Here is a 24,572-nt window from a genome sequence, read left to right on the forward strand (position 1 = left end):
TACTGGTTTCTCGTAGACTCGGGCCATCCCCCATTCTAGGTCTCCAAATGTGCTTGATAAATTATTTGAATTACTCTTTCAATTGCCATCTGTAGTTCCTCATAAAGAGACTGCTATTTGCCGTGCGTTGTGCCAAATCACGCAATAGTTTTTTTGCAAAGCCAGGGACTGTACTGAAATCACCAAACTCGTGTCACTTGTGAGCTGCAGTACAATAACATGTTAGCTTTAAGTAGGTTACAGTTGCAGTCTTGCGAGATGAGAATGAAGACCTCGGAACTCTGACCCGTAAATCTCAAAAATTGTGGGGAGGTATAAGAGAAGAGAATTTCATGTACCTCAAGTTTTTTAATACATACATAAAATTACTTTTATAAATATGAACCATAAAATGCATAAAATGTCAGTATTATGCATAAATAAACATTGAAACATAAGCATACAGATCTACACTCACACATACATATGTTGTGACCTTCTCGTCCTTCCCCTTGCCTTGAACTTCCTCCTTGAACGTGTCCTAGCGGTGGAGTGATGATCATCAGATCTAAAGATTTCTAAAGAAATTTAGTGCTGCGTGAAACCTTGGAATAGTGACGTCTGTTGAATTTGGACAGTTTTGTTTGTCTACTGGGAAATCGCATGAACTTCCCAATATTTTTTTTTTTTTCAAGTTTGCATTGCCCTCCTCCTCCCCACCCAAGGGAGGGTAGCTTCAGGAGAAATGGCTGCTTTCTTGCTTTCTGGTGTGGTGTAAAGTTTTCCGTCGAGAGACAATAATGTACATTCCTCTGGCAGGACGGGATGGATTTTTTTGTTTCTCTTGCTGTTGTTTATTTATAAGACATTTCCTCTTGCTTAGTGGAAGTTTGATCGTAAGAGGCTCCAGTGATTTTCCTTCCCACCTCTCCCCTCCCTAATTTCTCTGCCTCGGCACTCGCTCTGGAACAGAGCGAACTCAAAAAGCCCATCGGCGCAGGGCGCGCTTCGCAGCCAAGCCCTGCCACTCTCCAGAGACTGTGAGGTGATTCTCCTTCGTCACTGCTTGGACCAGGAACCACAGCCCTGGTGAGTGGTGAGCTCCCAGAATTTGATGTGTCAAGGCTTCTATTCTCGGGGCCGCCGCGGCGAAGCAGGAAATAAAGGGGTTTTTTTGTTGTTGTTGTGTTTTCCCTTTTTTTTTTTTATTTAAAAAAAAAAAAAAAAAAATGAGACCAGAATCGGCGACCAGCACAGAAGGAATAGGGAGCTCGGAGCGCAGCGGCTGCCGAGCGAAGCGCGGGGAGCCCGGCGGAGCGGGGGCTGCTGTGCCGCCCCGGTGTCCCCCCGGTGTCCCCCCGGTGTCCCCCCGATGTCCCCCCGGCCACCCGCGGGGGTCAGGCCGGGCAGCGGCGGGGGCGGGACGGGCGGTGCGGCCGGGGGGACACGGGGCGGGGGAGTGGAGGCGGGGGGGGAATGTTAATCCTTCGCTTGGAGTTTCTGTCTGGCAAGTTTTCATGCCTCTGTGTTCTGAGCATTTACATTATGCTCTGAATACCTGATTGCCCAGCCAAGCAGAAAAGAAACTCTACAGTGGATGCATAGTAAAAGAAAATGCTACTGTGGAAGCCACCTCTGGGAATAGGAAGAACTAGTTGGTTTATAGGCTGCTGGTCCATTTGAGGGAGCGGGAAAGGTTGGATTTTTTTATTTTTTTATTATTTTTTTTCCTCTTTTTTAACTCTCTCGCTTCCCTTCTATTCTCTTTGTGTCTGTATGGGGAACTGGGAATCAGGAAAAAAAATGTACTTTGTAGAACTTCATATACAATATCTTGGATGCCAAAGAACTGAGTGTCTCAGCCAACATCAAGGTACTTAGAATTATTTTCAGCTGTTGGATAGGGAAGACAAGGCGTAGAAAGCTGCAATGATTTGCTCACGGCTGCATGGGAAAGGCAGCAAAAAAGAAGTAGGATGAGGGATGAGCACCTCTAGCTCCAGGCCCAGATTGTCTCCTTTTGTTCTCTCCTGCCCCACTGAACATATCACTTCTGTTAATATTTTTCTGCTGTAATGCTTAAGAAGGCCAGGGCAATGCGTGGGCTGTTCCATTTGTCCTTCATCATCTTCCATATTATCTGACTTGAAGAAATGAATCATTTCTTGACTAACATTTTCTACTTCTACCAAAGTAGGCATATAAGAAACAGAGGGTAGCAGTCAAAATATTTGTATTTTGAGTTACTACCCTGTCCTTTGAAACATGTCTCTGGCAAAAGACCAAGATCTTTAATGGAACCAACATATCTCACACAGGGTATTAACTAGGCAGCATTCTTCTCACCCTTCCCTTGCTTTTGAGTAGCATTTATTCAGCAGGTGTTTCAACAACAAGCTTGTCTCTGAGATACCCAGGAAGGCAGCCCCTCTTTGAATACTGCTGGTCATTTTGATATACAGAGAACTCCAGTCACCTTTTCCCTGGTTTCATGCCCATTCTAAGTCCTAAGAACTGTTTGTACAGGCTGGTGGTGAGCAGTCCTCCACTGAAGTTGTCAGAGGCTTTGACACTGACTTCAGAACTGAGCTCAGTGTCAAGTCGTGTCCAACCTGTATTCAGGTACTCGCTATTTCTTATAACCAGTAAGTTAATTCATGTAGGATTTGATGGCTTTACTCCCCGGCAATTTTATGCATATATTTCTGTTGGTTTCAATCCATGTGGTGTTGTCAGTGCCTCCCCATGCTTCAGTTTCAGCCCAAAGTTTTACTAAGCCTGAAAACTTCAAGTGGAAGACACACAGAATCTCAGAGTTCTATCTGGTTTTGCATTAGAACCATAAAGAATTGTGAACTCCTCTTTTTTAATGCACAAACCCCCAAAGTTAACTGCAGGCGTTTTTCAGCACTGAGCAGCAAGGGTTAGCTGTTTCTCTTCATTCCCTGGTGCTGCAGACCTCTCTCTGAACTTAAACTAAATCACCAGCTCTCAACAAAACCCGCAATTAAGTTGGCTGATCCCTTCAGTAAAGAGTATTACATACACATAGAAATAACCTTTACATACATCAAAGCCTCAATCCAAATGGTCCCAGCTTTTGACTAAATTGATGTTAAGATCCCAACTTGGCTGTTGCATCACCTTTCTGCAGTGTACTCAAAGCAGCTGACAGATCAGAACATCCCAAACTTTCAGGCAGTTCACATCACAGATAGAAACATAATGGATTTTTTTCTCTTCTCTGAATGGGCTATACTGAACGCCCACACACACTTTTGGGTCTGATCTTTGAAGCTTATCTCTGATTTACTTTCTCCCTCCAGGCAGTGTAAGTCTGAAAGACATAAGTACTTCTGAAATGGAAAGTTCTCAAAGCACAGTGCTAAATGTCTGAAACTTCAAACTTCTGCCTGTATAACACTTGTTCTCTGGATATACTGAAGTCAAGGGCTGTCACTCTGGCATCTTTCACTAAGAAGGAAAAACAATGTTTAATCTCTTTTTTAAGAGTCTCTGTGTTGCTCCAAACATCTCCATGTTTAAATTATTTCATTTATTTATTTATTCTCCCAAGTCTCTCTGGTAGCAGAGGAACTTATCTTTGCTGGTACTTATTTATAGCAATGTGGAAAAATTAATCAGTCTTTCTTATTATGGTATAAGCTGCTTATTGACGGTAGGCCAAGGTTATAATAGTTTGTCTATAGTCTAAAATCATTAGGGTGAAAATCTGCAATTTCAAATCTTATTCTAACCCTCTGTTTTAACACTTTAGGATGGCAAGGTGATAAATTGTCTCATTAGTAGTAGCTTCTTTTTCTACTGCACAATAGTTTATTGTAGGTGCTTAAAAAAAAAAGGAAATTAATATTTATGGTCATTCTTTTATACATTCACTGATTGGTTCTAGCAGTAGCCATTTTAGTTACAGCATCCCTTCCAACTAGTAATCTCAAAGTGCTCTGCATGCACTGCCAAGTTAAACCTCCTTCTTTTAGCCATAGATAAAGTGGGAAAGTTATCTTTCTTTGCCTGATGCAAGCAAGGAGAAAATGGTATTCCTTCCCTCATGTTCAAACCACCAGTTTATGCTATTGGGGAAGAGAATATATATTTATGTAGTAGAATGAGAACTACTGTTTTCTGCACAACAATTGTTTGACGTGATATGCTTGTTGTTCTGTGAGTGTTAACTGCATCAGACAAGAACAAAGCACAGAAAAAGATGTAATGATAAAGGTAGGCAGATTCATAGGTACTGGGATGCTTCAGAAGTACAAGAATTTAAGCAGTATCCAGAGACAATTTTTGCAATAAAAGTACATAAAAGCAACTGCCTTGTTTTGAGTACATTTCCCGTTTTAAGGTATTCTCAGTTTGTTTTCTTATTTTATACTGTAAGCCTCTCTTTTCCAAAAGTTGAACAACAGCTTGTTTTCCTGGGTAACAACATTGAAACAGTACTAATTTGCTTTCCTGTAATTTCTTCCTGTAAAAGAAAAGAAAGTGAAACTTGATTTTGAATTAAGTCATATGACAAGGAAAGTTAGGAAAGTAAAAGGGATTGCAAGTTACTGAGGTAAAGCAGCCACTAACCACAGATATCTAATTATCAGCTGCAGTCAGTCCTCACCTCAAGGATAAAGAATCAGCAAGGTTTATGAATGGTAAGATGAAGAGGTTTTCTTCCTGTCCTGGGCTGAGAAGGGGAATGTATGGGTAACATAATGAGAATGGAGAGAAATGGAAAAGGCTTTAGGATACCCAAATCTGTATCCCAGATGCATCATTATGATCTTTGCCTCTGTCTGTTTCTCAGTTACCCATCTGAAAAGTGGAATTTTTTTCCTGCTCTCACAGGGTTACTGATCAGCTTTAGCCTGGCTCCAGCATGCTTAAAAAATAAAAGCGCCTGTAAATACAGCATGTAGATCCCCCCCATCGCTGCCTTGCTTGTTTTTCCATCTTTGCAAGCTTCAAGTTCCTGGAACCGAGGCGAGTTCCAGAGCTAGCATGGGTCTGTGCTGCTGGCAAAACAAAGCAGGTGCAAATTACGGTGGAAATGAAATAGCTGGTGCTTTGAGGCGGTGGAGTGCCCAGTTCACCTCAGGGTATATGTCTGCGTTCACAAAACATGACTGTCACGCATACCCTGATTCATTAGAAGCGTTATCCGGCAAACAAGAAGCCTAATCATATTTTAGTGGGAACATTCTTATGATAAACTCTGCTTTAGTGAAACTCTGCGTACAGTGCAATTTCTTCTGGCCGTGTATATTACACAGTGAAGAAAAGCTACCCCGCTGCGTATCAGAAGGCTGTAATTTCATTTAGGGGTTCTATTGACATCATAAACTGCAAGAGCAGAGCTCAAGTGGCTATTTAAGTCATAGGAACTTCAGAGTAAAATTACTGCCTGGCAGCAACTGGCCCTCCCCACACGGGCCCCCATGTACGCACTTCATGTTTTCATCCCTCTGCCTATAAATAATAAATCTCTTCAGTGGCTTCAGAAGAGAGCATTTCCAAAACACTGGCGTTATCTGCCACCCTCTCTGTCAGCGGCGCGTTCCCGGCAGGGTGGGCAGGGAAGGAGAGACAGCCCCAAGCCAAGGTGGAGATGCCCGGGGAGAGCTGGTGCTGCACCCCAGCTCCACGGGCAGCCAGAGGTGAGCACCCCCGTGCCTGCTGGCCAGGCTGTTGGTTGCCATCAGAGCTGACATAGCTGACCCTTCCCATTCCAAAACTGTAGATACCCACCCTGGCAGGTGTGAGGATAAATGCTCTGTGCCACCTGCGATCCACAAGGCTACAGCACATCTCCTGTTTATTCCCTGCTGGAATTGCTGCCCGCAGCCCCGGGGCAGCACTGCTGCTGGGGGAGCAGGAGAGGGGATGGGTGAGGGGAGAGGGCTTGGCACTGCCCCAGGCAGGCTGGGAGAGCAGGGCTGACCTTCCCCGTGGTGGGACCTGCTGCACCTGAGTGAGTAAAAAAAATCCCCCTTTTCTATTTTAGCGTTTAAATAATGCGCGGGCAGCAGTCGCGTTGACAGAAGTTTGTATATTTCATCCATATGGACTTATCTCAAGAGAAGAGTGAAGCCAGGGAGCATTTGCTTTTTATCAGGAAAGCAAGGTTAACCATTCATTAGAGCTTGTCAAGAAACCTCAAATTTTAAGCCAGGCACTGGAAAAAAACTTGCAGTAGGACAATGAATAAGTTTTGTGTGCAGATACCCAGCATAGGCATTTTAGTTCATCTGTCTGAAAATCAATGCATCTCAAGTTCACGTAAATGTTTAATTTCCCTTGTCCTCATCTTTTTTTCCAGGTAGTAGGAAATAACTATTTTTTGTACTCACTTTTTTCAAGACCTCGGGGTACCAGATAGCTGTTAAATTACCAGTGGGAACAGGATTAATATTTATGTATTTTCTCTGAACTGGTTTGGCCCTTCTTACATTTCATTTAACAGAATGATGGTTTACAATGTTAAATTATAAAAAGTGTTCTGTTATAATATTAGTATTTCCATTTTTTATAAAGGAAACTTTATTTTGCTGTTGAACCTAGCTTTTTTGCTGGAAAAGCAATTAAATCATTGCCTCTACTTCTTAAATGTCACCATCTTGTGATTCCTGAGACCATGGTATAGCTTAAGGGAAACAGGAGCTTTGAAATTAAATAAACAAGGTTTATACAGTTATCAGACATGGCAGTCTGCAGTAGCAGGGCAGACTTTCTGCTCTGGAGGTAAGCTGTTCACACTTGCGTTTCGACTGACTTTGAGCACTAGTGAGTCTGGACAGGCAGCTGTCCTGGAGAATACGCTTTCTGTGTTCTCCATGAGTCTGCAAGAGCAGTTTATACATTGTTTGCACATGTTGCAAACAAAAGTGAATTTTGGACTCCATGTTGCTGGCTCTGGGGATATGGTTGCAGGTGTCAGTAGTATCTGTGCTCTTTCTGCTGCGGTCCTGAGAAGCTCTAGCCAGGTCTTTTTGTGCCATTCCTCACCCCCTTCCCTTTGCTTTAGGGACTTCTGAAACTTGTTATGACTAAAGTTACTATGCTGGCTGTGTGCATGCTCCAAGTAAAAAAAAAAAAAAAAAGAAGTCCACAAACTGTGGATAACAGCAGATCCCACAGTACAGTGAAATCAAAATAGGATGTTGTATGCCAAGACACAAAGTTCTCATGGTCCTTATCTCTGTATGAAATAACTGGAAGTGGTTACAGTTTCCTTCATTTAGTATGACTGAATGTATTGAGGGCTGAGTATCTTCAGTGAGATATGAACTGCCTGATGGCATGCATCCTAATTTCAGGACGTGATGTCCTGGCATGAAGATAGAGTAGCCTATTGTCCCACTGAGTCTTGAGTGCCTGAAATCTAAAGCTATGTTACTGTGTTGGTATCTGTCCAACAAAGATGTGTGTTCTACTTGTACCATGTGGAAAAATGAATAAAATATCTAAAGTTAAAAAACAATTCATAAACACCATATGCACATACATACTGCATGCACAACTTCTCTTTGAAAATATTACAATGGGACACCCTTCCAGATTCTGGTTGTAAAAGACTGTAACAATTTCTTCTACAGGTTTTTAGTCAAAAAATACTGCAACAGTCTGTTTTCTTTCAAATCAGCGAAAGTATAGTAGAATAGAAACTGTTCTTTAAAATGAAATATTGATCTGTCTGTCTAACATACAGTTCTTCTAAAGCTGCCACCCTCTCAACTTGTAGGTGCCAAAAACTAATTCACACTTGGGGATACTGAGGCAGAAACTGGTGAGGTGACTAATCTAACACTGTGTCCTCATGGAGCCCATCTGGCTCTGAGCTGCCTGCCATAGCTGCTGTGATTAACTCTCCAGAAGGGCTGCTGTAGCCTGTGTGTGGTGTGTGACTGGAGGGCTCTGCAGGTCCCCAGTGATCTTGTGGGCTGCAACTCATTGTCAGGACCCAGAGCCTCTCAGAGCAATGATACCTGGCCCTAGGGCAGAGCTGGGGCTGGTGTCAGCTCTGAAGCACCAAACTTACTGTTGCAGATATCTTCTGGGGAAGGCATAATCGTTTCTGATGAATGTCTGGCTCAACAAAAAAAACACCAACAAAAAACAACAAAAGAACCCAAACAAAAAACCACAAAGAGAGGCTTGAGTGCTCTTCTAGTCCCATCTCCCGTTTGCTATAGAGCAAGACCATCATTTGTTTTGCTGGCATACTGCTGCAGTGTCTTTGTAAAACTGGAGAGAAGCTGTGGCACTAGGTTAGAAATTAGATAGATGACACTGCTGCAGCAGGGAAAGAGCAGAAAATATCTGACATGCTTTTTCTTCCCAAACCTAACATCTGCACGAGGGTTTAATATTAGATGGGATCACTAAGGAAAATTGTGGTTGGCAAATTTTACTTTTTAATGACTTAAAATGACCTGTGATGTATTAGGCTCAGCAGTTTCACTCTGTAGCATGACTTCATTGTGAGATTTCCTGCTTCCAATAGAATAAGGGGTGCTGATGGTATCACTTATCCCTATTGCTGCTTTCAGTGTGTGGTACCCTGCCATGCAGCTACAGCTGCTTTTATTTTAAAAATATTAGTAGTCTAATATTATGTCAGTGGGACTTGCTGCTCCATAAAATGACTGCTCTGTAGAGCAAAGATACAAGTACAAGGGCAAGCTGAGTCATTGGCTGTATTTTGATGTTTTCACATACTTTTGTGGGGAAAAGATGTATACTTGACAGGAGGAAGGCTAATTCTTCTCTGTCAGTCAGTGCAAGGCAGAAGGTTTAGTGAGATCAGATGGGCTTGAATGAATTTTGTAATTCTGAACGTATCTAGGAAATAGAACTGAATGATGTATAGAGAACTTCTCTGTCAGTGTGGAAAATTAGAGATTTGAACAAGATGAGTTTAATACTGAAATGAAATGAGAAGAAGTTTGTGATTAATAGGGCCTGGCAGAGACAGCATGCTTATATATAATTTTGGAGACTTAGGAAATGATCCTTGGGTAGATGTGGGTCTGAGGGTTTAAGAGGAAAGGGGAAGAGTGGGCCCACAGGAATCAGAGTTGTTTCATCTCTTTTCAGTGAAAGACCTAAAAGTTTACCATAGCAGGCATAAAATGGAAGAGGTAAATCTTCCATTTCAGAAATGCAGAGCATATTTTAAAATACTTTAAAAGGTTGAAAAGATAAATTAGGAATGAAGTATGTGTTGAGTTGAAACAGGATTTTGGTTTAGCTCATCTTTATTCCTGTTTCTGAAGCAACTACCATCAGTTGTTTCAGGGCAAGATGTTTTCCTTCTGGATACTTTCCTTCCAACTGAGCAGTACTGAATTCTGGACATGGAGGCTAGGTTTTCTTACCATTGTGACAATAACCCTGTATCCTGAGAAATCACTTTGTTACAGTCATTTATAAATGGCAAGACAAAATTTGCCTTGTCTTACATGACTATTGATGCAGCTCATAATCATTAAAATTACTCATTGGCCTGTGAGGAAAACATAAAGAAAATTATTTTGTGGAAACTAACAGAAAAGGGTAAGATTCACAGCTCACTCATCTTCATTCTAGGCAAACAATTAGCTGTTTTATTATATTCTAAGGGACTTTAGAAATTTGGGTTGTATTCGCCTCCCAGGACATGGTGAGGTTCTATATATTTTACCTTGTACACTCCTATTTTGAAATTTTCCTTCAGAGTGAGAATTATTTCTCCTGTGAACACCTTTATATTTCTTCCCTGTGTAAGAGAAAAGCCATGTTCCCATACTGGTGTTTTCTGACTTACAATTATCCATGTAAAGTCAGCAAACATGGAATAATTACTTCTAATGCAGACTTTGCAATAAGCAGGTTTTATTAGAAATGGGGAAAGTGCAACTCTGGTCTTTGCGTATCTTTCTGCAGAGTCTCATCCTAGTGCACTTTCCTTTAGGTGGCACTCCCACATTAACTTCTGTGTGACCCGAACAGCTGTTTGTGATCTATCATCTGTCTCCTGAAATATGATGGAAAGACTTCGAAATTATATTAATTGTGGTGTCCACATCCTCTCTTCATTAAAAGTTGAAAATTGCTGCTCAAATATTTCATAATCAAAAATTAATCCCAGTCTACCTGTTCCAAATCATATATTACGCCCTCTGGGAATGAATCCCAAATCCCCATTACAATTTGGATGCTCTCTCCTCTGGGTATTGATTACAAATTCTGGTTATTGTTCACATACTTTGTCATAGGGGGAATTAATCTCAAGTTCCTATCTACTGTTCTGGGACTGAAAGCTATCTATAATTAAGATTTTTCTATTAAATGGATATTGACAATGAGCTTTTTCGTCTACATTTTTGGGGTTATCTTCTGGCAAGGAAACTCCGTCTGAGCTCATGGAGAGATTCTTCATGCTGAGTATTCTGACCACTGATTTTCATGCCACTGGGGTGCAGACATTTTGCAGGAGCCACTGGCATAACTGGACTGTTCTCCAATGTTGATGTTGGGTAAGGAGAGGCAAACATTTTCACAAGGGCTCAGCAGAGTGGAGAAATAAACAGATGAATAAAACCAGAAGAGTTGCATCAGAAATGTAGAGAAAGATGCAAGCATGCAATTGTGAAGTGCTCTACAATTGCAAACCAGTTGCCTTGCAAAATCATAACAATCTTAGATATGTAGAAGGGAGGAATAATTTGCTCTCCTTTTCAGCAGTGGATAGAATAAGAATGAAAATACTGTGGTGTAAGGTAGCAGGATAAATATACCAGAGAAACAATGTATTTTTGATAGGTGAATCTGTGTTCCATCTGATTAGTTTCAGCAACTTTGACTACAAAACTAACTGATGTTATTTCCACATAGATTCAGTTATTTTCCATAGAGTGATGCAAAGCACATACTGAAAAATAAGTCTTCAGTTCCATAGTTGTGTCTATCCCTGTTTCTTCAGGGGCAGAAAATTGGATCAGAACAGTCCTGTTTTTCAGGGAATCTGGAATCCGGACCTAGGTTTTGGTGTTTCAGACCCACCACTGCTGCTAATAGACATGGTGTTTCCAGTGGCAACAGTTGTCTCATGCATTCTTTCACACTTTAGAAAAGATCCCCGTTTCCTTTTTTCCCTCTCTTCTTTAGCAGTGGGCAGCCCTGCAACCTTTTGATCATACCGACTTTGTTCGTTACATGACTGAACTCAGCTATGCCAAACATCCTTTTAGAAAGTTTGACATTTGTGCCATTTGAAAAAAGGGAGGGAGAGAGGAGGAGAGAGGGGGAAGAATGAATCCTGGCGGCTTCCTCCTGCCCTTTTGATTAAGAGTGCAGTAAGTCAGCTGAAGAGGTGGGACTTTTAACAAGGAGGGGGGGGTGCAAGCTGGTTGTGATCTGTGATGTATGCACAGGCACGCACATGGAGGAAAGGAAAGAACAAGAAGACAGACAATCAGAAATTACTACTAGAAATTAACTAATTGATGGAAAGTTCATGGTGGCAATCAAAGAGACAAGATGAGACAAAGGAAGATAGCCTGTGGCACTATCCTAAACTTGGTGAGGGAGGTTGAACTTAGGGACTTCCAAGGTATCCTTAAGACCTAATTCTGTAGCACATTTATTCCTATTCATTACTTAGCAATTGCTATTTTCTGTGCATATTATATTCTACTTTTTTCTGTTCTACAATAAATTTTGTGCAGTCATTAATACTTCCAGTTCTTCTAAATTTTTGCCCACTTCTGTTATCCCAGTCTTCAAGATGGTGCAGAGTTTATGGAATTGTAACAACTGTTCGTATGTTGGCATGCAAAGGGAACAGTGACAGGGCTTATTGTGGATTCTAATGTTTGCAAAAGAAGGCAGGGCTTTGCATAAGTTCATAGCAACTTCATAGCTTGGGCACTTGGGCCTCTTTGTGTGCTTCAGGCATCATCCCAACTAAAGCTCAACTTCAGTCTTCAAACTGCTAGTCTTCTGCTAAGGTACATGAAGGCTTTTTTAAAAGGGAAATGCTGAAGCTTTTTTACGTCTTCCCTCAGTTTAATCAGTGCTAGCCTTTGCTGAAGATGTGATACTGGACTGAGTGAAATGCTGGGTTAGTGTTTCATGATAGTTCTTCAATTACTATTTTTAAAAAAGGGAGGGAAGGAAAGGAGAAAGGAAAAGGGCTGTATGAGGAGAAATAACAGGCCAGAATAGGCAGTAACGTTAGACAGGTTCTTTAAAGTCCCAAAGAAACAGTACCAACTGTTTTAAAGTTTGCAATGATGTGTAAAGTAGTTCTCTGTGTGAAAATCGATATTGATTTTCTTCTGCTTTGTTTGTGTAGAAATTGTTCTCAGAATAGAAAGGATTTGACATTCTTCCTTCTCCTGTGCTTACTAAGTCATTTGTGTCTTCCCCTCCGACACACACATGTGCTCTGTCTTCTCCCTGGCTGTTGGCAAAGGATGGCTACTTGCAGCTTCATCCAGATCATTTGTAGAGCTGCAGTTAATGGGTAATGGTGTTGGAGACCCTGCTGCAACACTGGTGGTCATGGGATCTGTGGTGGAAGGACCTGCTTTGGGTGGTGACAAGAGTGAATAACACCAATGGCTGTCATAGTCCCTGATGCAGTTAATTGCCAGACGTGCCAACCAACAGAAGTGTACTGGCTTTGGAAAACCAAAGACTCCTCTGTCGTGAGGAGCTGGAGGTTGCCATCACAGTCCTTGCAGTTGTTTCCACTTGGCTTCACACACAAAAAGACAGCTTTGTTTTTCGATTTATTATTTTTTCTCCCTTTGGCAAAGGTTGCCACAAGTAATCTGACTGGTAAGATGATGGGAAAACAAGCACCTCTTGATCACTGCACATGTTAGTTCCTGTTCTTATGGTAAGATTCTATAGATGCTGTGGTGAGCAAAGCCTTGTGTGGCCAGAGAGAGAGGGAACTTAGGAGAACAGTTTTCAGTGAAAAATATGGACTTTTCTGCAGCAATAATCATAGAACCATATAATGGTTTGAAGGGATTTTTAGATCACTTAATTCCAGCACTTCTGCCATGGGCAGGGACACCTTCTACTGGACTAGGCTGCTCAAAACCCTATTCAGCCTGGTTTTGAATGCTTTCAGGGATGGACTGTCCACAACATCTCTGGGCAAACCTGTGCCACTGCCTTAGCAGCCTCATCACAGAGAATTCTTCCTCATATCCAACTTAAATCTATGTTCTTTCAGTTTAAGGCTGTTACCTTTTGCCCTATTAGTTTATGTCCTTGTAAAAAGTTCCTCACCATCTCTTTTGTCAGCCCCTTTTAGGTACCAGAAGGCTGCTCTGAGGTCTCCACAGAGACCTTCCTCTTCTCTGGGCTGAACCACCCCAGCTCTCTCAGTCTGGCATCACAGAAGTGCTCCAGCCCTCTGAGCATCTTCAAGGCCCTCCTCCTGACACAAACCAACAGACTGGAAGACCACAGAGTCTTGCTGCTTGGCTTTCCTTAGAGCACTCCCTCTGCTTGTCAGGGTGATGTCAGCTTCCCCAGATTTTCCTGCAGCAGGCCTGGCTGTTGTGGTGGCACCAGTTTCCATTTCCCAGTCACTGGTGTCAGACAGCTGTGCTTCTGAGGGGGAAGGAGGCAGCCAGCGAGGGGCTGGGTGTGTTGGTGCTCACCCCACTTGCTGTCATTTCATTGAAGACAAATCCTATAGGATAGCCCAGGGGCAGTGGGGGCAGTAGAACCTTGCAGGAATCCTTAACTGTACTAAAGAGGAAAGAGGGAGAAAATGGCTCATAGAGCCCCACCTACAAGTGGCTTTGTGCAGGGGGACTCATTGAAGCTGTATTTTTAACACGGTTGGGTATAAATGACCCATTTTTACCTCTGCATACATCATCTGCATCATCCCTTCACTTCCTTCCTCTTTAAGTGATGTGTTATGCATAGATTTGTCATTTACACTCCAACTGCATTTTGCATTATTACATTTTAATGATATTTGAAGTTCTTGCATACATATTTGAGTTCCTGATATAAATGAAAAAAGAGAAATAATCAGCATACTTGGTTTATCTGATGGCATAAAAATGTTCTATCATAACTTTGCCAATTTGTTGAGTAAGATCAAGCACAAGATCAAATATAAGAGAGGATCCAAGTACATCTGTCTATCTCAATGTCTCTAAAGTTAGGGTTGTTTAAAGTCAACAGCTGAATTGTGCACTTTCACACCATGTATACCTCAGATAAAAAAATATTTACCAACTCTCTGTCCCTTAAGCTTTGTAACTTGTGGTTTAGGTTAAAATTAAACAGAGGTCTGAGTGGTCCTTGACTCTCGCTGGTTTTTTGTAAATGAACATCTCGCATATTGGCTTTGTTTGAGGATGCTCTGCGTGATCCAGAGGGTCTAACCTCCTCCATCCCGTATCTCATGCCGACTTACAATCTGTTATAATCTATTAGGAATCTTGAGGCTTGAGGGCAGAATTTTGTGTAGGGATAAAAGATGCTTTCATGTTGGTGCTACAGGATATCATTTTTTTTCCCCCTTTCTTTTAAATTCTTTCTCTCATTCTCCATTTCATGAAAATTCATTAATCTGTGACATTTAAAGACTCTGTCTGAGAGGTGTCTGGAGCAGCGGCCGGCTGCATACATCAATAGTTTCTCAGAGTCTGGCACTCTGTCAATATTTGGGGGCCTCAGTAACAGCACTTAAATGCACTGCCTGCCAGCCGTCATGCTCTTAGCGTGTCTGTAAGAGTCTGAATGAGGGGATATTAGCACGACGAGTCCTTTCACAACTGGCAACACTTTAGAGACAAACTGCTTGGTAGGTATCTCTCCTCTTCCCTCCCCTCCTGTTTTCTGGCATGTCTGCTTTGTTTATCTGATGTGATTTATGTATTTACACACAAATATGCATCCTGTGAGGAGGCATCGTAAATCCTGAGGCTAGAGGTGGTATTATGGCATTATCTGTATAACAATAGAAATGGGCTGAAGCTGGATTTGGACCCAGAACCAGATTAAGGTTGGGTTGACTTCTGGGCCAGTTGAGTCAGGAACAGAGTTTTGTTTGGATTTCATGGTGCCAAAATCTTTTGAGTTCAGTTCCAAATAATGAGGATCTTGGACTAAAATATTACAGGAAGTGCTACTGTGGCAGTATTTCAACCAGCTCCAAACCAGAAGTGGAAAACAAGCCATTTCAAGACTTGGGTTCTATTCAAATCAAAACTGTTACAGCAGGTTCAGAATCCAGACCTTCTGTTCCTTTTTTAATCCTATCCCACTGCATAAATTGGATTCACAGCTGAATATTACTCTGGATTATCCATGAAACCTCCCTTTTCAGAGTTAAGAAAACCAGGGAAGCAAAATGCAACATTTTACTTGTTTCTCTGGTGGAACGGAAAGTACAGTAAAATAAAATTTCAATGCGCAGATGTTTATTGATATCCTCCTTCTCCCTTTTGTTTGGTTGGAACAGTATGGCTAGAGAGCAATCTCTGAATTTCATGATACAGCCATGTTTATTTTCTCTTTACTCATTGTGCTTTACCTCTTGCTTATTATGTTGCTGGATACGGCTCTGAGACCAGGTTGTCTAGAGAAGTGAAAGGCCACAGCATCTGGAAGTTTGCAGTGGCTATTGAGAGCTGAATTGTGGACAGAAATCAAGCCATGAAACTCTGTCTGAGTCTTTCAGTTTCTAAGTCTCCTTAGAATACTATTTTTTCAACCTATTTTATGCCATATAAATCAGAGGGAGATGTAGGGATGGAGGCAAAGTAAGCCCCCCATTATGAGCATTTTCCTGACTGAATTTTGGGACCAAATTCTTAGACAAATATATCTGAATCAGAAGCTCTCTGAAACCACTCCCTTATCGTTCCTACTTTGCAAGTCTAGTAACACCAGCCAGTTCTCCTTAGCTGTGACCTCCAGCACATCCTTCAGTGCAAGCTTGAGTTGACACCTTCTTCATCCTCTTCCAGTAATGTTTAAAAACCTTTTTTCCAACAAACTTCCACTAGTAGCACCTGCAAAAATTTGTCACGATAACAAAATAGACAAAATTATTGTGTTAGAGCTACCTTGCAAGAGTAAGTTGGCAACAAAAATAGCGACCTACCATTTCTCCATCATTTCTTTGCTTGTTTTAGCACTCTGCTAAACAAATCTGCTGCCTTTATCCTGATTTTTCAGGATACTTACTCCAACTACAGCTGCATCTGATCTTCATTTTCCTGTTTGTGTCCCAGAGCACCTGCATTTACAGAGTATTTTGTCACCTGTTGGAAAAAAAGGAAAACCCTGTGAAAGTTTACAAATGTCTCTGCAGAGGCAGTGAGTAACAAGGGATGCATTTATCCCTGCTTCAGGCCGAGCAGCAGTGAGAAAAGAAACAGACTCAAGGCTTCTGCGAATGCTGGAGATGCATCTGGCTAGATGGCAGCAATGGCCAATAAGTACAGTCAATCGACAGGGAGGATGGTTTATATTTAATGATAATAATTGCTGCTTTAGCATGGTGTGGGGGGCATGTGTGTGCTGAGGGGAATGGCAAGTGCTGCCCTTGGGCAGAGCAGGACTGCCATAGTGCAGAAAGCCCGGCCAGCTTGGGCTGTTCCCTCTTGCAGCCCCTCGCAGCAGCCAGGGCTGAGGTGCAGCCTCAGGGCTGGGAAATGGCACTGGGGTCTCCTAGGGCTGAGCAGCAGCCCCAGGGATGGAGAAAACTTGCATGAGTTTAAAGCTGTCGTGGGACTCCAGGACACTGGGGGCACCCGTGATCAGGCCCCTACAGTAGGAATTATCGTCCCGTGTGCTCCCCAGCTCCTTCCTTCACAGTCTGCACTTTGCACTGCCTTTCACAGTCTCAGCAGAGGAACACACGAGCTTAGTGGAACCCACGCACCTTTTGTACCCAGGGAGTACATCTCAAGACATAATGGGGCACATTTGAATTCTGTCCCCAGTGTTTTAAAAACGTGACTGACTTTATTGTCAGTGACAGCCACGTATGCTCTGAGAAAACTCCCCACCCCCGGCCCTGAGTGCTCTATGTGGAAGTTGAGGAGTTCATAGTTTTGCAGTCCTTTCTATTTCTGTGGTGTTTATTTTCCAACGAGCTCCAGTTGTCTTTCAACTAGGTAAGCTGGCCTTGTGAGATGCATGGGGTCCCCAAAAGAGAGGCAGGCACACCTCTTCCCTGCAGTCCCACAGGCTGTTTTCACCTCTCTGCAGATACCGAACTTGCATTTCCCATTCTTGCTGGTGACAACTGTGTGCCTAAAGCCCTGCACAGGGAATTTGAAGGTTGCCTGTGAGGTTTTCCACTTTTTCCAGCTCTTTCAATCCAGCTAGTCTTCTCTGGAGGGAGGAGAGGATTTGTCCCAAAATAATGGGGGTACAAAAGTGCTGAGGGGATCTTGGGTTTCAGGCTTCATTCATTACATGTCCCTGTTGGTTCCTGGTAACTGTAAACGAGATGCTTTCTTCGAGTGCTGAAATTGATGAAGCAGAAAAAATCCAGGCTTGCTGTCCGTTCATATTTTACATCTATTAATAAGTAATTAATTAAAAAAGAAGCTGATGTTCCCATGATGGGCTGCTAAATATATGCAAGTGAAACTATTGGCATTAAAAAGAGATTTGACTGCAATTGAGGAGTTATTTATATTTTAGTAAATCATATAGGCCCCAGTTGAGATGAGCAGTCTGTTGTTTTAGGCACTGCACAGACCCGCTGCAGGAAGTGCATGTAACCCCAACAAGCTGTGTGCAGAGAGACAACCATAAAGAAATTAAATAATAACTCACCTTGGGTACAAAGACAGAGCCTGAATAAAGAAGGGAATGCAGATCCCCTGCTTCCCTGTTCTTTCATTAAGTCAAGAGCTGGTTGACTCACAATTCAGCCCTTAGATTTAAATGTGGGTAAAACTGTTGAATAAAATTTTTCACTTGCTGAAAGCTGCTCACCTCATGGGTGATATGGGTTCACCAAAATTATGCAAAAAGAAAAAAATAATAATAAACTAAGAAGAAAATTAAAAGTTTTGGACAGCCAGAAGATTTTGTTTTGATATTTCTAAACAAGGTTTCTGGTTTTGTTTTGATATTTCTAAACAAGGTTTCTGGTTTTGTTTTGAGACTTAGTCAATTTTAATCAAAATATATTGAACACAAACTAAAAGCTAACCCATTTCATTAAAAACATAGGTGATTTTTGTTAGGTTTTTTTTTTTTTTTCCTTTCCATGTTCTCAGTTTGGTCAGCTAGCCAAATAAATCAGTTATTTGCACAACTGTGGTTCTAATTAGAATGCTGGGCCCTGGGGACTTGGGCTATATATTTCAATACAGTACATATTTATAATAGCAAGTACCCTGCGTGGTACTCCATATATAATAATAGCAAGCAGTCAAGTGCACTGGGGAGATGGGGGCACTAGGGAAGACCCAGTGCCTTTTAGCTCTTCAGATTTTTACTTTCAGTGGTAGTTACATTATGGAGGGCATTGCTTACAAGATAAAATTTGCATTTATTTGAGCAACTCACAAATGGGATTCACTGTAAAGCTATCATTAAAGGGAAATAATGCAGAAGAAGGAACAAAGGATACATTCTCAGCCAAGGCTGACGTGTAGACACTTTAAGAGACCCTTGATGCCATAGGAAAAATGCTGTCTTCTCACTCTACCATGACCTCCCAAAATCCTGAAAACCAAGCAGTTAGGTGTAAGGGCTGCTCACAGAGTGCTGTGACTGTTCAGCTGTATTTTTGTCTATTTGCAGTTTCTGCCTTGCAAACAGTGCAGTCATTTCTGTGATCATTCCTGTCTAGAAGCAGTTTCCTCTGTTCCAGTTCAAAGCTGCAGAGCCCATTTTCTGTGAATTACTTCCAAGAAGGAAGACTCTGGCATGAGGTATTCCTGATGTGCTTTTTGCTTGTGTGTTGCCACTCTACACCAGGTAGCTGGTAGGAACTGAAGGAGTCACTTGAAGTTTGGCTGTATGTTACTCTTCCTCATCTTGTTCAATTTTATTCAGCCTTATAACCACATTGGGGACACTCTAATAGGAGAGGGTGAGGTGTTTTCTTCCCAGCACAGACTGTGTTGTATTCATCCTGCTCCTTTCTCGCAGTAGGGCCCACAGCCTGAGCTCTGGCACCCAGGGCACTCTGCCACCCTGTGTGCAGTGCCTCATGCTGTGATTTGGCAGTGGTGATTTCTCTGCAGTGTGCAGGGCCAATGCTGCTTTTGGTGCTGCTCCAGTCCCAGCTGGAGGGCTCAGGTGTACTTCTCATATGATCTTCATGTAATGAGACCGACTTCTTCCTATGAACCTGTAGTGGGTGTGTGGGGAAGGAATATGCCTTAGAATTGCTAGGCCTTGACTGCCAAGTCAAAATTTACAGAAGGTACAGAATTTTCTGAGTTGGGAGGGACCCACAAGGATCACTGAGTCCAGCTTTTAAGTGAATGGCCCACACAGGGATTAAACCCACAAGCCAGGTTTTATTAGCAATATGCTCTAACCAGCTGAGCTAATCTCAGGGTCAAGTCCCTGAAGATTAGGATCTGGCCTTCTAGTGGAGAATTCTTTGGGTTTCTCTTGCCTTGACTGAAGAATTGTCCCTGTACAATGTCTTGATCTGATAGTTTAGCTGCAGAATGACACTCAACTAGGGAGCCATGGGTAAAATCTAAGAGAGGAGACTTGGCCAAGCCCTCCCTGGCTCCCCACAGGTATGCTTTGATGAGGTTAGCTTTATGCAGTCTTTTGGAAACTTCTTCTGACATCTGTGAGGGCTTCATATTACTTTGTCCTTACCTTAGAAATCTGGGGCATTATGGGACAAAACAAGGGTCTGCTCCAAGCTGGCAGATTTCATTCTCCATTACCTCCCAGCTGCCCCATTTAATACTATCTGATGGTGAATAAAGCACTGAAACAGGTTGTCAAGAGACGTGGTGGGTGCCCCATCCCTAGAAGTATTCAAGGTCAGGTTGGACAGCTCTGAGCAAGCTGATCTGGTTGAAGAGAGAGGTCCCTGCTCATTGCAGGAGGGTTGGACTAGATGACCTCTAAAGGTTCCTTCCAACTGAGACTATTCTGTGATTCTGATTCTCTGGTAGGTACCACGGGATTCAAGATAAGTGAGAATGTGGTAGGAAAAAAAAAGGTAGATAAGATGGGTGGGACTGGAAACTTGACATGGGAAGCTGAAAGCAGGTTGCAGTATACAGGAGGGTGGGCAGACATTTTTCCTGAGTATGTATCACAGAATCATGCATAAAGGGATCTGCTTCCACTAGTCTTTCTTTGTTCAGGAATTCTGCTGTTGGATTCCAGTGGTCCTAGCACTCAACCCAAACATTCCCATGAGAAAGAAACACGGGTCCTTCTGCTGATGCTGCCAGTGCCCTAGGGTAGAAAACTGGAGAAGTGAATTTTTTATTTCTGGTTGTTGCTGTTCTCTTTGTGCACTTACTGCTACAGTACCAAGCAAACGTTTGTCTAGACCAGGGCTCAGGGTTACTTATTATCCTCATAATCCATTTCCTTTTGCCAACAGCAGTGGCTTATGTGGCTAAGTCAGAAGGGAATGCTCCCATCACAGGCAGCCTCTTTTCTATGATCTTCATTAAGCTTTGGGCCATTAACTCAAGATGCGTGATTATTTTGTTTGTTCGAACAGCAAGACAAGCAGAGTCTCCTCCGAGTGTTTCTTTCAAGCAAACCAGCATGACTGAAAACTGGGAGCTTGCCAGAAAACGTTACGTGAAATAGTAGTGGCAGGTTCATCTTAGTGTGGGCGGAGAGGGAGCGATGTACCCTCTCTTTTACTACTTCAAACATGCAGTGTCCATATGCCATAGTTGAGTTGGTTTATGGATGGAGTATGAAGGATACTACTCCATCTCCTCCATGCAAACACTGTGTGAGTGCTGTGGAATATAGAATCATAGGGATACGAGTATCAGCTGTTGCTGCAGTCCAAACACACAGCATCAATATTCAGTATGCTATAGACAGTACCGTTTTCCTCCTTTATATTTAGTGTTAGTACACAGAGCCAAATACTAAAAGGGGGGTGGGTGGGTCACATGATGAAATTAATACCATTAATTATTTAGAAACAATCAAAGGAAATACAAGACATCTGGCTTTAAGCCCAAACAACTCATGGCACTGCTGTTGCCTTGTAACCTCATCAGCTCTCAGTCCAGTCATCTCTCTTCTTTCATTATGAACACAGGAGATGCTTCTCCCTACCCCCCCCTCCCCCACCCCTCTTTCCTGCCTTACTTCTGGCAGCTTGAAACATAGATCACAAGACTGAACTATATAGTTTGCTGATTTTGTGTATAAACCCTGATAAGTTCTGTGGTGAAAAGGCATCCCCCTACATCCCCATGCAATACAGTAGTGTTTGATTAGCAGTGTGTGGAGCAGCCATAGGTCACCTTTTTCTCCTCATCTTGATATTGGGGAGTAGCTGCTGTAGGAGGAAAAGGCAGTGTTGCTGCTGTAGTGCTAAAAGTCGTCAAGCACACGTGTTGCAGTAGGCTGTGCACAACATACAGTGAGAGACGGTTCCTGCCCTGGAGAAGGGAGGGACTACGCAGGCAAAAAACTGGAGCAGAACAAACATCGCAGCAAATGGAGGAGTTGTGCCCATGATTTTGCAAGAGGACTGAGGCAGGCCCAGTCCACTGGCCTTGGCATTCACCTCCCCCTGGCTGAGGCTAGTGGCCTTATCCTTGGTAGCTGTTGCCAGACGTTTTTCCATCAGAATGATTTTTCAGTGGAAATTCTTTTACTTGAAATGAAATTTTTCTTGGGGAATAACTGTTTTACACAAGAAAGTCAAATAAATATTTGCCAACTGCTGGTTCTTAAAGACTCATTATTTCTTCCCCCCCCCCCCCCCCCCTTTATCCAGGTAGTTGAAGAAAAAATTCTGGTTATCTGAGAGGTGTATTTTTCTGGGAAGACTTTCTCATGAGGAAAAAAGACCCACTTCACTGATTATTGCAGCTCAAGAATAGAACATTTTGGGGTCCCTTTCCCTCAAGTGGTTATATCATCATGATAAGATAGTTCCATTTTCTCTTCAGCTCAGTCTTGCTTAGTATAGATTATTTAATACAGTTTAATTCTGAGGTTCTCATCTGTCATAGGCAAATTAGTATATACAACTTCCTGAATGATTTTATTGGGGCAAAGCAAAGTTCTTGCTGGTCATTCTACTCTTCAGTGCATTGGTGAATGTGGGCCCATTTTGATGACTCAAATTGTATTGAAGTCATTCTCATTACATCTTTGTCTGTGGAGAAGCACTGGCTTTCATTTTCTTGCTTTTAATCTGAAAAGCATGGTTTCACTGACTGTTCTCTTAATGGTTGTTGAGAGTTGCTTTGAAGAACTCTTATTTTATGAAAAGGCTCTGAGACTTCTGTCACAGTAAGCATCTCCTGACAGTCTTTTACCTACTCTTGACTACTATTTTGAAGATGCACATTCCCAATTATCTGTGAAAAAGTATTGAAATATGCTCTCTTGGTTCTGGGAAGCTTGCTTTAGACTACTGTTCTCTATTATTTGTAGTATTCCATAGCCTTCTCTTGTCCTCAGGAAACGATGGCATCAGTTGAACATATTGGGTGTGATTTTGTGAAGTATGCAGTTACCCTCATTCGGTTCCTTCTGCATTCAATGTGTGTTAACACTGCCTTCAACAAAGGCAGAGTTAGGCCTAGGCAGAAGGCTTTAAAAACTGAAAAATGAAACCCACCTCTTGCACCCTGGGCTATTTGCAGGCAAGAACATATGTTATGAGTGCTTCTGCTGCTTTTCACGGTGTTTGTTAAAGGTGCTTAGACTTTCCTCTGAGTATTGGAGTAGTTAATTCTGATGCTATGATAGATTAGTTTCTTTTATGTTGCCCTTTTTAGTTTATAATGTAAAGGTATTTTATCTCCTGTAACTAAATGTAAACAAAAATTCTAATAAACAAAAAACCAAACAAACAAACAAAAGAAAAATCAAACAACAAACAACAAACAAAAACAAACAAACCACAACCACTTATATTAAGCTATTCCAAGGTTTTGTTTATTTGTGTCCTTATACTTAAGCCAGTACATTTTATTTTGTTTTCCTCAGACGTAGTCATTAAGTACAGTTTCTTATTTTCATAAAACTTACCGTTTTATTTTCCTTTTTTCTTCTCTCCCTTTTCTTTTCCCTTTCCTGACATCTGCATTGCGTGTTGATGTCAAGAGCAGCAGTGGTTGGCAGTTTTCCTCAACTTCGCAAGAGAGAGATTTGGTTGGAATGAAACCTTGCTCTGCGTACAGCCTGCTTGAGATGCAGCATTGAAAGGTATAATCTCATTTTCTGTCTTGAAACCAGAGATGAAAACCACAAACAGGTAGAAATCTTGGTGCCAAACCACCTGTTGAGTCACAGCCGAAAAGCCTTTGGCAGTACTTTCCTCGCTGTATCCAGTTGGAACGGTTACATGGCTGATTCCCACAATATCTGTCTGTACCTGTGAGTTTGGTAAAGAGGCTAATTCATTGGAGAAGACTGGGATTGAAATTCAGTTAGAGTTAGCATGGCAAAGAATCTTCTGCTATTAGTCCTGCTTTTTGCCCGGAGTAGCATACATCACTCGTATAACTCAGTTCAGCATTGAAAATACCAATCCTGCAGTCACATGCTGTGTATTAGAGAGAAAAATGAGATTTGTTGAAACAGCTTTGTGTGGAGTCCAGATCTGCAATAGCATGATATCCTAGAGGTCAGAATTGAGGTGACTGGATGAAACTGTGAAGACAAAAGTTGTGAAATACCCTGCCGGCAGCATCAGTACTTCATCTTTTGAGGGTATTACAATTCAGAAAATCACTTGAAATCAAGTTAAAATGCTATCCTTGGACTACTGCACATATGCTCCCTGTGACATTACACATTACAGAAACAGCCACTGTGTGTTAATATGGCATTACAATTTTGGACTCCACCCACAAAAATTAATAACATTCTTCAAATAAGAGTGATGTAGGATGCTGACACATTTAAGCCCATATGTTCTTGGACTTGTGTCCTCCCGTGCATGAGAGAATTAGAAATCCCAGAATTTTTCTCATTTCCTGTAAAGCCATGCTGGTAAAGTAGTAGAATGTAAGTGATGGCAGGCTGGCAGGGTTTGGAGCATGGATAGCTGAACAGTAGAGCCATATTTTATACCTTTGCATGCTCTTGTGTGTTCTATTCTGTTAGTGGTACTAGTTAACTTCCATTGATTTGCACAAGCATAATTTAGAACAGATTTGGGCCATGCTATTTATATTGGTGCAGATTGCTTCATGTTTGTGAAGCAGTTATTTCCTGTGGATCTGTAGCATTGTCCAGTGTTGCAAAATGCTTTCATATGTATATATGACTGGTTAAAACATGAAATGTGTTTTGAAGCAACATGACAAAGAGCAGTAAAATCTGGACAGTAACTGAGCTTTACTTGGCTGACCATATAAGGTCCAATTAATGCAGTTACTGTG

The 24,572-nt window shown here is 42.0% G+C and overlaps 1 protein-coding gene across 24 annotated transcripts in view; it reads left to right on the forward strand.

The window, feature by feature from the left end:
• The window catches only part of ZBTB20 (zinc finger and BTB domain containing 20), a 473,996-nt gene that overhangs the window by 289,007 nt on the left and 160,417 nt on the right, over nt 1-24,572 (forward strand). For 22 of the 24 annotated variants that reach the window (XM_058829852.1, XM_058829841.1, XM_058829861.1 and 19 more), the window contains one exon: nt 23,295-23,391. The gene's annotated coding sequence lies outside the window, so the exon portion shown is untranslated. Of the gene's footprint in view, nt 1-967; nt 1,069-23,289; nt 23,392-24,572 lie in introns of those variants that run through there. The other 2 variants (XM_058829862.1, XM_058829863.1) reach the window with 2 other exon arrangements.

This window comes from Poecile atricapillus, chromosome 1 (genome assembly GCF_030490865.1).
Source record: "Poecile atricapillus isolate bPoeAtr1 chromosome 1, bPoeAtr1.hap1, whole genome shotgun sequence".
Classification (NCBI taxonomy): Eukaryota; Metazoa; Chordata; class Aves; order Passeriformes; family Paridae; genus Poecile; species Poecile atricapillus.